We start from the raw sequence: 16,613 nt of genomic DNA, 5'->3' as shown, positions 1-16,613 counted from the left end.
TTCCTGAATTTGAATGTTGGCCTGCCCTACTAGGTTGGGGAAGTTCTCCTGGATGATATCCTGAAGAGTGTTTTCCAACTTGGTTCCATTTTCCCCCTCACTTTCAGGCACCCCAATCAGACGTAGATTTGGTCTTTTTACGTAATCCCATACTTCTTGCAGGCTTTGCTCATTTCTTTTTCTTCTTTTTTCTTTTGGTTTCTCTTCTCGCTTCATTTCATTCATTTGATCTTCAATCGCTGATACTCTTTCTTCCAGTTGATCGAGTCGGTTACTGAAGCTTGTGCATTTGTCACGTATTTCTCGTGTCATGGTTTTCATCTCTGTCATTTCGTTTATGATCTTCTCTGCATTAATGAGTCTAGCTGTCAATTCTTCCACTCTTTTTTCAAGATTTTTAGTTTCTTTGCGCTGGGTACGTAATTCCTCCTTTAGCCCTGATAAGTTTGATGGACTGAAGCCTTCTTCTCTCCTCTCGTCCAAGTCATTCTCTGACCAGCTTTGATCCGTTGCTGGTGATGGGCTGCGCTCCTTTGCAGGGGGAGATGCGCTCTTATTTTTTGAATTTCCAGCTTTTCTGCCCTGCTTCTTCCCCATCTTTGTGGTTTTATCTGTCTCTGGTCTTTGATGGTGGTGATGAACTGATGGGGTTTTGGTATAGGTGTCCTTCCTGTTTGATAGTTTTCCTTCTGACAGTCAGAAGGACTCTCTGTTGGTCTGTTGGAGATTGCTTGAGGTCCACTCCAGACCCTGTTTGCCTGGGTATCAGCAGCAGAGGTTGCCGAAGATAGAATATTGCTGAACAGCGAGTGTACCTGTCTGATTCTTCCTTTGGAAGTGTCCTCTCAGGGGTGTACTCCACCCTGTGAGGTGTGGGGTGTCAGACTGCCCCTAGTGGGGGATTTCTCCCAGCTAGGCTACTCAGGGTCAGGGACACACCTGAGCAGGCAGTCTGTCCGTTCTCAGATCTCAACCTCCGCGTTGGGAGATCCGCGGCTCTCCCCAAAGCTGTCAGACAGAGTCGTTCGCGTCTGCACCGGCTCCGGCTACTTCCCCTGTTGGTCTTCAGCTGTGCGCTGTCCCCAGAGGTGGAGACTACAGAGACAGGCAGGCTTCCTTGAGCTGCTGTGAGCTCCACCCAGTTCGAGCTTCCCAGCGGCTTTGTTTACCTACTTAAGCCTCAGCAATGGCGGGCGCCCCTCCCCCAGCCTCGCTGCTGCCTTGCGGATAGATCGCGGCAGACTGCTGTGTTAGCAGTGAGGGAGGCTTCGTGGGCGTGGGACCCTCCCGGCCAGGTGTGGGATATATTCTCCTGGAATGCCTGTACGCTTACAGCGCAGTATTGGGGTGGGAGTTACCCGATTTTCCAGGTGTTGTGTGTCTCAGTTCCCCTGGCTAGGAAAACGGATCCCCTTCCCCCTTGCGCTTCCAGGTGAGGCGATGCCTCGCCCTGCTTCAGCTCTCGCTGGTCAGGCTGCAGCAGCTGACCAGCACCGATTGTCCGGCACTCCCTAGTGAGATGACCCCAGTACCTCAGTTGAAAATGCAGAAATCACCGGTCTTCTGTGTCGCTCGCGCTGGGAGTTGGAGACTGGAGTTGTTCCTATTCGGCCATCTTGCTCCGCCCCCCGTTAGCTTTTATATGTAATTTTTTTGTTTGTTTTTTTTTTTTTTTTTTTTTTTTTTTTTTTTTTTTTTTTGAGACGGAGTCTCGCTCTGTCGCCTGGGCTGGAGTGCAGTGGCCGGATCTCAGCTCACTGCAAGCTCCGCCTCCCGGGTTTTACGCCATTCTCCTGCCTCAGCCTCCTGAGTAGCTGGGACTACAGGCGCCCGCCACCTCGCCTGGCTAGTTTTTTTGTATTTTTTAGTAGAGACGGAGTTTCACCATGTTAGCCAGGATGGTCTCGATCTCCTGACCTCGTGATCCGCCCGTATCGGCCTCCCAAAGTGCTGGGATTACAGGCGTGAGCCACCGCGCCCTGCCTATATGTAATCTTATTTAATTCTCTGAACAACTCTCTGAAGCATAAAAATATGTTTTAAATATAAAGCACCTAGAACAGTTTTCTACAAACTATATTTTGCATATAGAAGTTATGGCCACTAGGCCGGGCGCGGTGGCTCAAGCCTGTAATCCCAGCACTTTGGGAGGCCGAGACGGGCGGATCACGAGGTCAGGAGATCGAGACCATCCTGGCTAACACAGTGAAACCCCATCTCTACTAAAAAAAACACAAAAATCTAGCCGGGCGAGGTGGCGGCGCCTGTAGTCCCAGCTACTCGGGAGGCTGAGGCAGGAGAATGGCGTGAACCCGGGAGGCGGAGCTTGCAGTGAGCTGAGATCCGGTCACTGCACTCCAACCTGGGCGACACAGCGAGACTCCGTCTCAAAAAAAAAAAAAAAAAAAAAAAAAAAAAAAAAAAAAAAAAAAAAAAAAAAAAAAGAAGTTATGGCCACTAATATTTCTATATATGTGTCTCTCATTTCTTGTATCAAATTGAAGTGTGATTATATGATTATAACATGATCTTCTAGTCTATAATAGGTGTTAAACAGTGTATGCAACCTGAGAATATGGGATGGATTATGAGTAGAGAGGACAGAAGTGGAAGTAGTAGAGACATTATGATAACCCATTAGAAAAACATGCGAGGCCCTAAGGAATGAAGGAATCGCACCATAGCAAGAAATCTAATGCCCAGGTAAAACTGACAGAGGATGATACAGTAGAAAATCATGTATATATGCATGTATAAAACCAGGCATGAGGGATAGACTCAGCAATGACACATGGGTTGGAGAAATTAATCCAAATATTTCTTTTCTTTTCTTTTACTTTCTGTTTTTTGTGTGTGTGTGTGTTTTTTTTTTTTTTTTTTTTTTTTGAGATGGGGCCTTGCACTGTTGCCCAGGCTGGAGTGCAGTGGCGTGATGTCAACTCACTGCGACCTCCACCTCCAGGTTCAAGAAATTCTCCTGTCTCAGCCTCCCAAGTAGCTGGGATTACAGGTGCCCACCACCACGCCCAGCTAATTTTTTGCATTTTTAATAGAGACAGGGTTTCAGTATGTTGACCAGGCTGGTCTTCAACTCCTGACCTTGTGATCTGCCCACCTCAGCCTCTCAAAGTGCTGGGATTATAGTGAGCCACTGTGATCGGCCGTTAATCCGAATCTTATACCACCAAACACCAATTAGAACACATATATAAATGAAAAGATCTCATTTGCAATAGCTACAACAGCCAAAAATTTCCCAGAAATACCTAATATGAAATATGTCATTTGTAATCTTCGTGAAGGAACCTGTAAAATTTTACAGATGGAAAAGATAATAAAACAGCACATGTCATAACAATACCCAACATTTTAATTTGGTTAATCTGGAATCTTCATGTTATAATTTGAAAGCAATTCCAAACAAATTACAAGAATATTTTTTGGATGCTGATAAAACTATTCTGTACTGGAACACGAAAACAGATTAAAGGATTATGGAGAAAATGAGGGAATATTTGTTCTAGCTTGTTCTTAAACAAATAAAGCTACAAGAAGTGTAACATGTTATAACAATGATAAAAAGTTCAATGCATCACAAGGACTGGCTGCAAAAAGAAGTCCTAATATGCCTATATTTATTGTATAAAAATGGGAAAAACGCAAAGAAATGCAGCATAGTCTTTTCAACAAAATGGTGCAAGGCTTACTGTATGTTTTCAGGAAACTGCAAATAAATCCTACCTTGAACCACGCCAAAAACCACAAATGCTCTCAAGTGTTAAATATAAACACAAAGTGTAGCTAAATAGGCATCTTATCTTGAAATGAGAAGAGTTTTTATCAACATCATGAAAAAGAAGAAATCTTTTTAAATGAATATTTATAAATTTGCTGACATGAAAATTAAATGTCTGTGAGTTTAAAACTATGGGAAAATATTTCAACACCTGTGTCAAACATGGACTTAATATTTTTACCACATGGAGTGCTACTCTCTGTCACTTAAAAGATAACTTCTCTAGTAGATCATGAAAAAACCTAAATAAGTATTGCCTTGGTATGTCTTGTCTTTGTTGAATATTTTAAAAAATACAAAGCAAGTTGATAAATAAAAGGGAGAAAAGTGTCCTTAATAGTTAAAAAAAAAAAAAAAAAGGAAAGGAAAACAACAGGAGAGCATTTGCACCCACCAGATTAGCATAATATTTTACAGTAATAATATCTAGTTTTTGGAGGAAGCACTGAAAAATTGACACTTTCACCAATGGTGATATTGTACTTTGAAATGCTCCCTATGAAGAACAAATTGACGATATATAGCAAGAGCTTTAATATATTCATACCCTTTTTCTCTGAGGAACATTACCAAAATATGCACAAATGGTGTTTTCAACAAGAATTTGATTGTAAAATGGGCAGAACAGTGTAGCATGGAGCCAGACTGCCTGGGTTTGAATCCTGCCCTTTTACTTCCTAGCTATGATTTTGAACAAGTCATTTACCTCTTGGAGCCTGTGGTTCCTGATCTGTAAAATGAGAATAACAGCAGAATCTACTTGATACAGTTTTTCTGACAACTAATTTAATACATGTAAAGATTTCTAACAGCCTTTGATACATAGTAAGTTCTACATATATTTCAGTTACATTTGTTGTTGTTATTAAATGAGATTATGTAACATACTTCACAGATTGTTTAGTATGTATGAAGAGAGAATAAGAATCAAAACAGGTATTATTATCATTATTTTTATACTATTTTTTTTTATTTGTTCAAGAGCTCATATTGCAAGCATTAAACCAAGCATAGGCTTTGATTCTGTGAGCCCAAATTCACATATTGAAGAAGATCAAAGCAAACTGCGATCCATGTACACGGATGAAAACTAAAGGCTCAGAGTTAATAACATTGTAGTTTTTAAATTTCTATAGCCTAGAGCCCAGTAGTCACAGGTCTTTTAAGTCCTTCTGGATGTCCCACAGGGTATCTGCACTTTTCTTGAGCTGAGCAACTTCATCATCCTTTAGCTTCTGGTTGATAACGCTGGTTAATCCTCGGGCATTGAGGATACACGGAAGGCTCAGGAAGACTTCATTCTCGATGCCATACATCCCCTTTACCATTGTTGACACGGGATGAATCCTGGATAGATTTTTCAACATGGATTCAATAAGATCAGCCACACTTAATCCAATAGCCCAGTTGGTATATCCTTTTAGCTTGATGACTTCATAGGCACTTTCAACCACCATCTTATGCACTTCCTTCCAATTTTCACTATCATTGTCAGTTCCCATTTCTGGATTCAATTCCTGGAGAGAAACACCTGCCACATTCACGCCACTCCACACAGCCACACTTGAGTCGCCATGTTCCCCCAAAATCCACCCATGGCAGCTGCTGGGATGAATGCCAAGTTTTTCAGCCATAAGGTAGCGAAATCTAGCAGAATCCAGATTACATCCACTTCCAATCACGCGGTGTTTGGGTAATCCACTTAGTTTCCAGGTAACATATGTAAGAATGTCCACTGGGTTGGAAACCACAATTCTGATGCAATCAGGACTGTACTTGACAATCTGAGGAATAATGAATTTGAAGACATTAACATTTCTCTGCACCAGATTGAGTCGACTCTCCCCTTCTTGCTGACGGACTCCTGCAGTTACCACTACAATCTTAGAATTGGCAGTCACAGAATAATCTTTATCTGCCACAATTTTAGGCGTCTGAAGAAATAAGCTCCCATGCTGCAGATCCATCATTTCTCCTTTAAGCTTATCTTCCAAAACATCCACAAGAGCAAGTTCATCAGCCAGAGACTTTCCCAGAATGCTGATAGCACACGCCATACCAACTTGTCCAACACCCACTACAGTGATCTTATTGTTTGGGACTGTCGTCTCTTCTTCCGCAACTGGTGCAATGAGTTTTTCCTTAAGAGTTGCCATTTTGCACAGGAGAGGGAAGGCGCTGGAGACCTCTGTAACAGCAGCACTGCGGAAAATAACCTGAACCGTGGTAATGGAATCCTTATAGGAATGACTTTTATTACCTTGTATTAAGAAAGGTTATATGAAATCAAAACACATTGTAAAATTATCACTTTCTGTTAACCAAGAGTGAATTAAAACAATAGATATCAGGTAACTTAGATGTGATTATTTTTATTTTCAAAGGATTCTTACATCATGAGAGGCTCTAGTAACATAGTGAGTCACACAATCATTTCAATTATACTAAACTAACTGGGATTTTGTCTGTACCCAAATTTCCAGAGAATATATTTTGCATGCTGTGCTCTAATTATTCATATTCTTCTTTTTGATATGGGGGTCTCACTCTGTCACCCAGGTTGGAGTACAGTGATGTGATCTCAGCTCACTGAAACCTCTGCCTCCTGGGCTCAGGTGATCCTCCCGCCTCAGCCCCCTGAGTAGCTGAGACCACAGGTGCGTGCCACCATGTCTGGCTAATTTTTGTACTTTGGGTAGAGATGAAGTTTCACTATGTGTTGCCCAGGCTGGTCTCAAACTCCTGCGCTCAAGCAATCTGCCTGCCTCGGCCTCCCAAAGTGCTGGGATTACAGAAGTGAGCCACCATCCCAGACCTAATTATTCATATTCTGTGAATACCTGTGTACACCTGATTCTACTAAAAGAAATTAATTGATTTTGGGAGGTTCCTCAACTAATTCACTAGATACTAATTCACAAGTTAAATGTTTTCCTGCTTTCTTGAAGTGAACCTTGAGTAAAGCAATTTACTGGTACAGTGTGACCCATTAAGAGTTTATTAATAAGTGACTATGGAAAAATATTGTGGACAGATAGACATTAAAAATACTTTCCTTTTGTCAGTTGAAGAGTAATTCTCACTGATTTCCTATCAAAATAATCCTGAAAATGACAAATGTTCTTTTTTACAACCTTGTACTTTTCCATCATAGTAAATCACTGATTAACAAATAAAACAACATATACAGGCAATACCTTATCTGAGAAAAAGAAAAGTAACAATGCAGTGACTACAGTGTTTAGAGTTTTGTGAGACTGTGTCAGATATAAAATCCTTGTCTATTTCCCTTGGTATGGGGTATCAGAATTGTGTAGTCTTTCAAGAAAAAAAAATATTTTAAAGAAAGATATATGCACTGTACTCATAGGTTATTGAGAAAAGTATATAAAACAAAGCTACTGTCTGAATGATGTACATAGAAAAAGAGCAAAAATGTTATCTGTAAAAGCAGAAAAGAATATGGCTTGCTTGACTTTTTGTATCAAGCAAGCTATGGCAATCTTTTGATTCTAATATGAAACTATAGTAAGGATCATTGCACTAATGCATGAGGATTTGTGATAATGTTGCAGAAATTTTACTGTCAAAACTGAACTGCAGTGTAATGACTTTTGTTATCATGGTTTCTAATAACTATTCAGCATGAATTGACCCTACATATGTTTTGCTGCAATAATGTGTCACTAACTCAGAAAGCTAAAAAGAAAATAAAAAACAGTTAACAATGCTGTATATGACTTCATGATAACCTTTACTATTAATATTGTTAAAACAATTATATTAATAATAGTCATTATGCAAGCTATGGGATCACATGTCAGTGAAACCTTGGACACATTGTGACAGTTCTGGCTAAAGAAACCTACGGAGTACTTTACAATAAAGTATGTCCTCCTCGGTTCAGCCTGGGCACTAGTTACTGACTGTGCTCTTACTACTTCCATATCTGATTGTTACCTCTATTGTACAGAGTCTTTGACAAGTTTCCCTACTTCCTATAATGTGTTTATTTTTCCTTTTATGGGCTATCTCTTTAGTTTTTTACTTTCTATATTTTTGCATGTCCTTATTGCACCTCCTTATTGCAGTATATTTTTATTTCAGCATCTCTTCATTGCAATAAATAAGAGAAAGTAGAATGTTTACTTTTCTGTGTGGCAGTCACCATGCTAGACATTTACAACAGGTGTAAATCATTGAGTTGCACCAACCATATCATAAATGTTGACCAATTACAGATATCATTATCATTTTTATTCTATTATTATTTAATTCATAAAAACACTATGAAACAACTGGGAATATTCCCATTTTTCCTTAGAAAACAAAGCTACGGTATTAATATGCTAGGGCTGCCCTAACAAAGTGCCACAGACTGAGTGATTTAAACAACAGACATTTATTGTCTCAGAGTTTTGGAGGCCAGAATATGAGATGAAGGTGTCAACAGGGTTGATTCTTTCTGATGATCTGGTGGTACGGATCTGTTCCCAGCCCCTCCCTTGCTTGTAGGGGGCTATGTTTTTCCTGTGTCAATAGTGTCTTCCGTTTGTATGCATCTGTCCAGATCTCCTCTTCTTTTCTTTTTTTAACTTTTATTTTAGGTTCAGGGTTACATGTGCAGGTTTGTTACATAGGTAAACTCATGTCATGCGGTTTTGGTGTACAGATTATTTTGTCACACAGGTACTAAGCATAGTAACTATTAGTTATGTTTCTGTTTCTCTCCCTCCTCCCACCCACTACCCTCAAGTAGGCTCCAGCATCTGTTGTTCCCTTCTTCGTGTCCACAAGTTCTCATCATTTAGCTCCCACTTATAAGTGAGAGCATGTGAGATTTGGTTTTCTGTTCCTATGTTAGTTTGTTAAGGATACCAGCCTCCAGCTGCATCCACATTCCCACAAAAGACATGATCTCATGATCTCATTCGTTTTATGGTTACATAGTATTCTACAGTGTAGATGCACCACATTTTCTTTATCCAGTCTGTCCTTGATAGGCATTTGTGTTGATTCCATGTCTTTGCTGTTGTGAAGAATGCTGCAATGAACATTCACTTACATGTGTCTTTATGGTAAAATGATTTCTATTCCTCTGCGTACATACCCAGTAATAGAATTGCTGAGTCAAATGGTAGTTCTGGTTTTAGCTCTTTGAGAAATTGCCACACTGCTTTCCACAATAGTTGAACTTACACTCCCACCAAGTGTATGGGTGTTCCCTTTTCTCCACAATCTCACCAGCATCTATTATATTTTGACCTTTTAATAATAGCCATTCTGATTGGTGTGAGATGGTATCTCATTGTAGTTTTGATTTGCATTTCTCTAATGATCAGTGATATTGAGCTTTTTAAAATATGCTTGTTGGTCACATGTATGTCTTCTTTTGAAAACTGTTGATGTCCTTTGCCCACTTTTTAATGGGGTTGTTTTTGGCTTGTAAGTCTGTTTAAGTTCCTTATGGACACTGGATATTAAACATTTGTCAGATGCACACTTTGCAAAAATTTTCTCCCGTATTGTAAATTGTCTATTTACTCTGCTGATAGTTTTCTTTTGCTGTGCATAAGCTCCTTGGTTTAATTAGATCACATTTGTCAACTTTTGGTTTTGTTATGATTGTTTTTGGTGTCTTCAACATGAAACTTTTGCTGGTTCTTATCTCCAGAATCGTATTGCCTAGGTTATCTTCCAGGGTTTTTATAGGTTTGGATTGTACATTTAAGTCTTAAGTTCATCTCGAGTCCATTTTTGTGTATGGTGTAAGGAAGGGGTCCAGTTTCAAACCTCTGAATATTTCTAGCCAGTTATCTCCTCACCATTTATTGAATAGGGGGCCTTTCTGGATTGCATGTTTTTTCACTCAGAGATCCATATAAATGTTATATTTCAATAGTTTGTCTTTCTATATACAACCACTTTCCCCCCACAAAAAAAAAAAACCAGTTTAGAATTTTTTTTTTTTTTTTTTTTTTTTTTTTTTTTTTTTTTTGAGACAGAGTTTCGCTCTGTCACCCAGGCTGGAGTGCAGTGGCCGGATCTCAGCTCACTGCAAGCTCCACCTCCCGGGTTCACACCATTCTCCTGCCTCAGCCTCCCGAGTAGCTGGGACTACAGGCGCCCACCACCTCGCCCGGCTAATTTTTTTGTATTTTTTAGTAGAGACGGGGTTTCACCGTGTTAGCCAAGATGGTCTCGATCTCCTGACCTCGTGATCCGCCCGTATCGGCCTCCCAAAGTGCTGGGATTACAGGCTTGAGCCACCGTGCCCGGCCTAGAATTTGTTTTAAGTTTTTTTTATTATTATACTTTAAGTTCTAGGGTACATGTGCATAACATGCAGGTTTGTTACATATGTATACTTGTGCCATGTTGGTGTGCTGCACCCATCAACTCGTCAGCACCCATCAACTTGTCATTTACATCAGGTATAACTCCCAATGCAATCCCTCCCCCCTCCCCCCTCCCCATAAGAGGCCCCGGTGTGTGATGTTCCCTTTCCTGAGTCCAAGTGATCTCATTGTTCAGTTCCCACCTATGAGTGAGAACATGCGGTGTTTGGTTTTCTGTTCTTGTGATAGTTTGCTGAGAATAATGGTTTCCAGCTGCATCCATGTCCCTACAAAGGACACAAACTCATCCTTTTTTATGGCTGCATAGTATTCCAAGGTGTATATGTGCCACATTTTCTTAATCCAGTCTGTCACATGATGGACATTTGGGTTGATTCCAAGTCTTTGCTATTGTGAATAGTGCTGCAATAAACATATGTGTGCGTGTGTCTTTATAGCAGGATGATTTATAATCCTTTGGGTATATACTCAGTAATGGGATGGCTGGGTCATATGGTACTTCTAGTTGGAGAAAATTTTTGCTATCTATTCATCTGACAAAGCGCTAATATCCAGAACCTACAAAGAACTCAAACAAATTTACAAGAAGAAAACAACCCCATCAAAAAGTGGGCAAAGGATATGAACAGACATTTCTCAAAAGAAGACATGCATACAGCCAACAGACACATGAAAAAATGCTCATCATCACTCGCCATCAGAGAAATGCAAATCAAAACCACAATGAGATACCATCCCACACCAGTTAGAATGGCAATCATTAAAAAGTCAGGAAACAACAGGTGCTGGAGAGGATGTGGAGAAATAGGAACACTTATACACTGTTGGTGGGATTGTAAGCTGGTTCAACCATTGTGGAAAACAGTTTGGCGATTCCTCAAGGATGCCCTTTATTTCTTTTTCTTGCCTGATTGCTCTGACCAGGACTTCCAATACTATGTTGAATAGAGGTGGCAGGAGAGGGCACTCTTGTCTTGTGCTGGTTTTCAATGGGAATGTTTCCAGCTTTTCCCCATTCAGTATGATGTTGCCATTGATGGCTCTTCTTATTTTGAGTTGTGTGCCTTCAATACCTACTTTATTGAGAGTTTTTAACATGAAGCGATGTTGAATTTTATTTCAAGCCTTTACTGCATCTATTGAGATAATCAAGTGGTGTTTGTCTTTAGTTCTATTGGCATGAGTCATATTTATTGATTTGTGTATGATGAACCAACCTTGCATCCCAAGGATGAAGCCTACTTCATCATGGTAGATTAGCCTTTTGATGCACTGCTAGATTTGGTTTGCAAGTATTTTGTTAAGGAGTTTTGCATCAATGTTCATCAATGCTATTGCCCTGAAGTTTTCTTTTTGTCGTCGTTGTGTGTCTGCCAGGTTTTCATGTCAGGATGATGCTGGCTTCATAGAATGAGTTCGGGAGGAGTCCCTCCTCAATTTTTTGTAATAGTTTCGGTAGGTATGGTACCAGCTCTTCTGTGTACACCTGGTAGAATTTGGCTGTGAATTCATCTGGTCCTGGGCTTTTTTTGATTGGTAGGCTATTTATTACTGATTCAATTTTTGAACTCATTATTGATCTGTTCAGAGAAGCAGTTTCTTGCTCATTCAGTCTTGGGAGGGTGTATGTGTCTGGAAATTTATCCATCTCTCCTAGGTTTTCTAGTTTGTGTGCACAGAGGTATTTGTAGTAGTTTCTGATGGTTATTTTTATTTCTGTAGAGATAGTGGTAACATCCTCTCTATCATTTCTAATTGTATTTATTTTGATCTTCTCTCTTTTCTTCTTTATTAGTCTAGCTAGCGGCTGATCTATATATCTATATCTATATAGATATAGATATAGATATATATATATATAGATATATAGATATATAGATATATAGATATATATTTTTTTTTCAAAAAACTCCCTCTTAGGTCAACTGATAAAGATATCACTCATTTTGGATTAGGGAACATTATAATCACCTCATTTTTAGCTCGGCTACCTCTGTAAAGATCCTGTCTCTAAATAGGGTCATGTTACAAGCTACTTGGGTTAGGACTTCAACATATGCAATTGGGATAAAAGGGAATACTATTTAGCCTATAACAGGTACTTTGTTTAATTTTAGGCCACTCTACTTGTAAGTGGGAACCAGAGCTAGCATTCAAACCCAGGACCCTGGGACTTATTCTCCTTCTATTATATTATTTTTCTTTACCATGCCCAACTCATTATCCATATACAGGGTATAACTGTCTCTCTTTAAATGCAAAAGTATTTCAATTATAAATATTTTGTAGTACCTGTGATATTGGGCATGAATATGAATAACCAATGCTTAGTAATAAAATATTTTTTGAGAGAGAGTTTATGGTGTTACATAGGAAATGGTAGATCATTTATGTTTCTAATCAATGGTGAAAGTTCAGGCAGATAAATATCTCTCCCACTAGAGGAACTTTAAAATCTCGTCCCATTGTCTCAGACAACAGAACATGTGTTTACCACAAGATCTTGATCCTAAACAGATTGCTATAGACACAAAGATGAAGGGTGAGGGTACACACCCTATTAGCAGCTCCAAGCAGCTGCTAGCATTTAGCAGAGAATACAGAGTAGAGCAAAGTTTGCTGTGAAAATTTGATGATAGAGATACTGAGATTGATATTCTGGAAAACATGGTAGCATGACGGGGTTAGATGCACTACCTGCCTCCTCCCCCTCACACACACCAAGAGCTGACTAGATTAACCCAAGAGAAGTTTCGAAAGTTTTAAGGAAAGAATATTATAGAGAATATTATAATAATCAATGCTGACAAGATGGAGTGCTGACAAATATATCACACAAAGAGGAGAAAGGCAACACATTTGGAAAAACAAATGAAGATGCGGAGTGCTGATAATTAGAAACTCTCATTTCTGAGAGACATCTGAAATGTGGCAGTAAGCAATGGGAGGAATTATGGTATCCCTTTCCTCAAATATCCTCCTATATTGGAAACATGTGGCCTGAAGTAAGGACTACCACATTGAATCCCCTGTCAAGTGTGAAGACTGATGTTCGTAAGAGGTATGTCTGCTAACGTGGATGGGATCTTTCTTACCTAAGAATGCTAGGATTGGAGGTGTCACTCATGGATATCTGGGGAAGTCCATCTGAAGTCATTGTCGGGACTGAGAACTGCCAGTAGCACAGCATGCCTGTGTGTGAGCAAGGCATGGGGTCACCCATATGAAAAGCCAGGTGGTCTTAGAGCTTTTCTCTGATGATTCTTTACTACATTATAAATTTCAAGAATAAAGAAGTAATTCCATGAAGCATGCATTAGAAGAAATATAATGCCTACAAAGGGAATATAACTTCAGACTTAATCTCCACAATATTTTATGACAGAAAACTGTAGAAAAATATCTACATAATTCTTTTTCAGATGAAGTTTCGCTTTTGTACCCCAGGCTGGAGTGTAGTGGCGCAATCTCAGCTCACTACAACCTCTGCCTCCTGGGATCAAGCAATTCTCCTGCCTCAGCCTCCCAAGTAGCTGGGATTACAGGCATGCACCACCATGCCTGGCTAATTTTTGTATTTTTAGTAGAGACGGAGTTTCACCGTGTTGGCCAGGCTGGTCTTGAACTCCTGACCTCGAGTGATCTGCCTGCCTCGACCTCCCAAAGTGCTGGTATTACAGGCGTGACCCACCATGACTGACCAATAACTACATAATTTTAAAGAAAAAATTAAAGCAAGAATATTGTATCTAGTCAAGTTATTGCTTATGTGATGGGAACAGAAAGGTATTTTTTTTTTTGCTTGTTTAAAAATTTTTATTTTTAATTTTTGAAGTTGCACAGTAGGTATACATATTTATAGATACATGAAATGTTTTGATATGGAAATATAATGCATAATAATCACAATGTAGAGAATTGAATTTTCATACCCTCAAGCATTTACCTTTGTGGTGCAAACAATACAGTTCTACTCCAGAAAGGTATTTTTGAATGAACAAGCAGCAAATATAGATTAATTAGCAAGCTTTAAAAATCCAGATGTCCAATAAACATAGGCAAAATGTTTCTACCTCTCTAAAAATCATATATGTACAAATTAAATGGAGATACAAGTCTTCAATTCTCTTTTCAAAAGATCAGTAAGACTGATTATACACAGTGACAGTAGGTTATACACAGTGATACTAGGGGAGTGGAAGGAAAAAGAGGCATTCATAGAAGATGAGAATTCATCTGACATCAAATCCATCAAAGTATCTGCATCTACTCCACAGTTAATGTCTTTCCACCTGTTTAAGATTGAAGTATGTCTGCTCCTAATATAGATGTCTTTTCAGTTGTGCCCTGGATTCCATCCTCTTTCACCTTCTCAGAGTCATCACTCATACAATTTTCCTATCCTTCCATATCTTAATTTCCCTATCCACTGAATTATTTTCATCATCATGTATTATACAAATATACCATAATATCTGCCATCCCAAGAACTCACTTTTGAGTCCATGTTCTCTGGAGCACTTTATGTTTTGTTGCAAATTTTGGAATGAGTTGTCTACATTTGCAGTCTTCATCACTTTCCATTCTCTTCTTTGAAGTACCATTTGTCAATTGCCTCCATGATGTCAAACCCCATAGGGTGTATCTGGTCTCATCTTGCTCAATAGCTCAACCATATTTGATCACTGTTTACTACTCCCCTTCCTGAAGCAATCTCCCTTGGCCATGACACAATGGCCTCCTATTTTCCTCCCACCTCACTGCACACTAGACAGAATATCTCTTGTGTCAGCAAATTTTACTCTGCTCCACTTCTGAATGTTGGAGTTCTCCAGGGCTCCATGGTGAAATCCCTTTACTTTTGTTTATCTACCTTTATCTCTTCAGGTGGATGCCTAAGTGTGAATGAAGAAAACATAATTTTAAGCAAAAGAAACCAGCCACAGAAATGGATACTGTGCAATTTTTGGTCTATATAAACAGGTGCAATTAATCTATGATGTTGGGAGTAGTTACTGTTGGTAGGAAGCAGTGATTGGAAGAGGGCATAAAGGGAGATTGAGAATGATGTAATGTTTTCTTTCTTAATCTGTGTTCAGTTTGTGAATAATTCATTGTGCTACACACTTATGATGTGCATGCTTTAATATATATATACACATTTTAAGTATATATTAAATTATATAGATATATGTAAAATCATAATTAAATTAAAATTTAAAATCACCCAGTAACTTACCCCTATATTAAGGATAAAATCCACATTTCTTGCCCTGGCCTCTCAGACTGCATAATCCAGTCTCTTCCTTATTCAGATTACTCTCTTACTCACCTCAGTGTGCTCTAGTCTCCAGCTACTTTTTGATCCTTGACCACTAGCCTCATTCCCAACATAGGGACCTTGAATTTCCAGATGCTTTGAGCTGTATATATTCCCAAAAATTTTCATACGTGCCTTCTTCTTAACCATTTAATCACCAGATTAAAAGTCCCTTCCTTAGAGCAGCCTTCCCAGAGTCACTAAAGTTGTCCTTTAGCCACCCACTATCATGCCACCCTATGTATTTTCTTTGCTGTTAATACTCTGACATTTTATTTTATGTTTATTTGTTCATGGTTTATTTCTGCCATAAACGTATGCTCAATACAAGCGAGGAACTTATTATCTAATTCACAGCCATTATTCTAGCACCTAGAGAAGTGCCCGGCAAATATTTTTGCAATTACTTGATGATCGTTCCCAGTGGGTATCTAACAAAATGTTTATGCATACCCACTGAGACAGCATTTCTACATCTAGAAATTTATAGGAAAATAATCTGAAAGTCTGCAAAGATATATGTAAAATGATGCTGATTATAGTACTCTTTATAAAAAAGGAAATTGTCAGCAAATTCAATATACAGTAATATAGAATTGCCTGAGTATATGAGAGAATTTGTATACAATGGAGTACTATGCAACCTTTTAAATGAATGGTATAAAGAGCTTCAGTACATAGTTAAGTGAAAATTAAGGTGTTTTCACATCATGTAACCATGTAATGTATGATTCCCACTTTGTATTCTCACATTATTAGATTTTATTATAATCATTTCTATCCATCTATCAGTCTACCTGTAAAGCTACATTCCAAAAGTTAGCAATACTCAGGCTGCAAATGATTTTCATTTTCTTCTTTATTTCTCTATTTTATTTTTATTATATTTATTTTATGATATAAAAATGTAAAGCCATTTTATGTTACAAAAAAGAAAAAATTAATAAGGGCCCTGAAACAAGAAATGCGCACTGAAAAATAAATGTTATGAGATTTTGAAAAAATGTGGGATACCCACAAGTAAAAAATCTAGAAAAATCCAAGTCAGACAGAATCCCAAATATCCTCAGCTCCCACTGTAAATACTTTACACTATAATTCATTTGCTTTGATTATTAAAAAATGTATAGTTGGCCAG

The 16,613-nt window shown here is 38.8% G+C and overlaps 1 protein-coding gene and 1 pseudogene across 2 annotated transcripts in view; one reads left to right on the top strand and one right to left on the bottom strand.

Moving 5' to 3' along the window:
- CCDC178 (coiled-coil domain containing 178) overlaps positions 1-16,613 on the top strand; it is a 524,781-nt gene that overhangs the window by 349,884 nt on the left and 158,284 nt on the right. The window lies entirely within an intron of this gene.
- On the bottom strand, positions 4,759-5,999 carry LOC104675863 (annotated as a pseudogene). Its single transcript, XR_004055680.1, has one exon. The product of XR_004055680.1 is annotated as an L-lactate dehydrogenase B chain pseudogene (transcript).

The sequence above is a fragment of the Rhinopithecus roxellana genome, chromosome 21, assembly GCF_007565055.1.
Source record: "Rhinopithecus roxellana isolate Shanxi Qingling chromosome 21, ASM756505v1, whole genome shotgun sequence".
Lineage (NCBI taxonomy): Eukaryota > Metazoa > Chordata > Mammalia > Primates > Cercopithecidae > Rhinopithecus > Rhinopithecus roxellana.
Note: the sequence above shows the minus strand (reverse complement) of the source record. Positions and strands in the feature narration are given on the sequence as shown.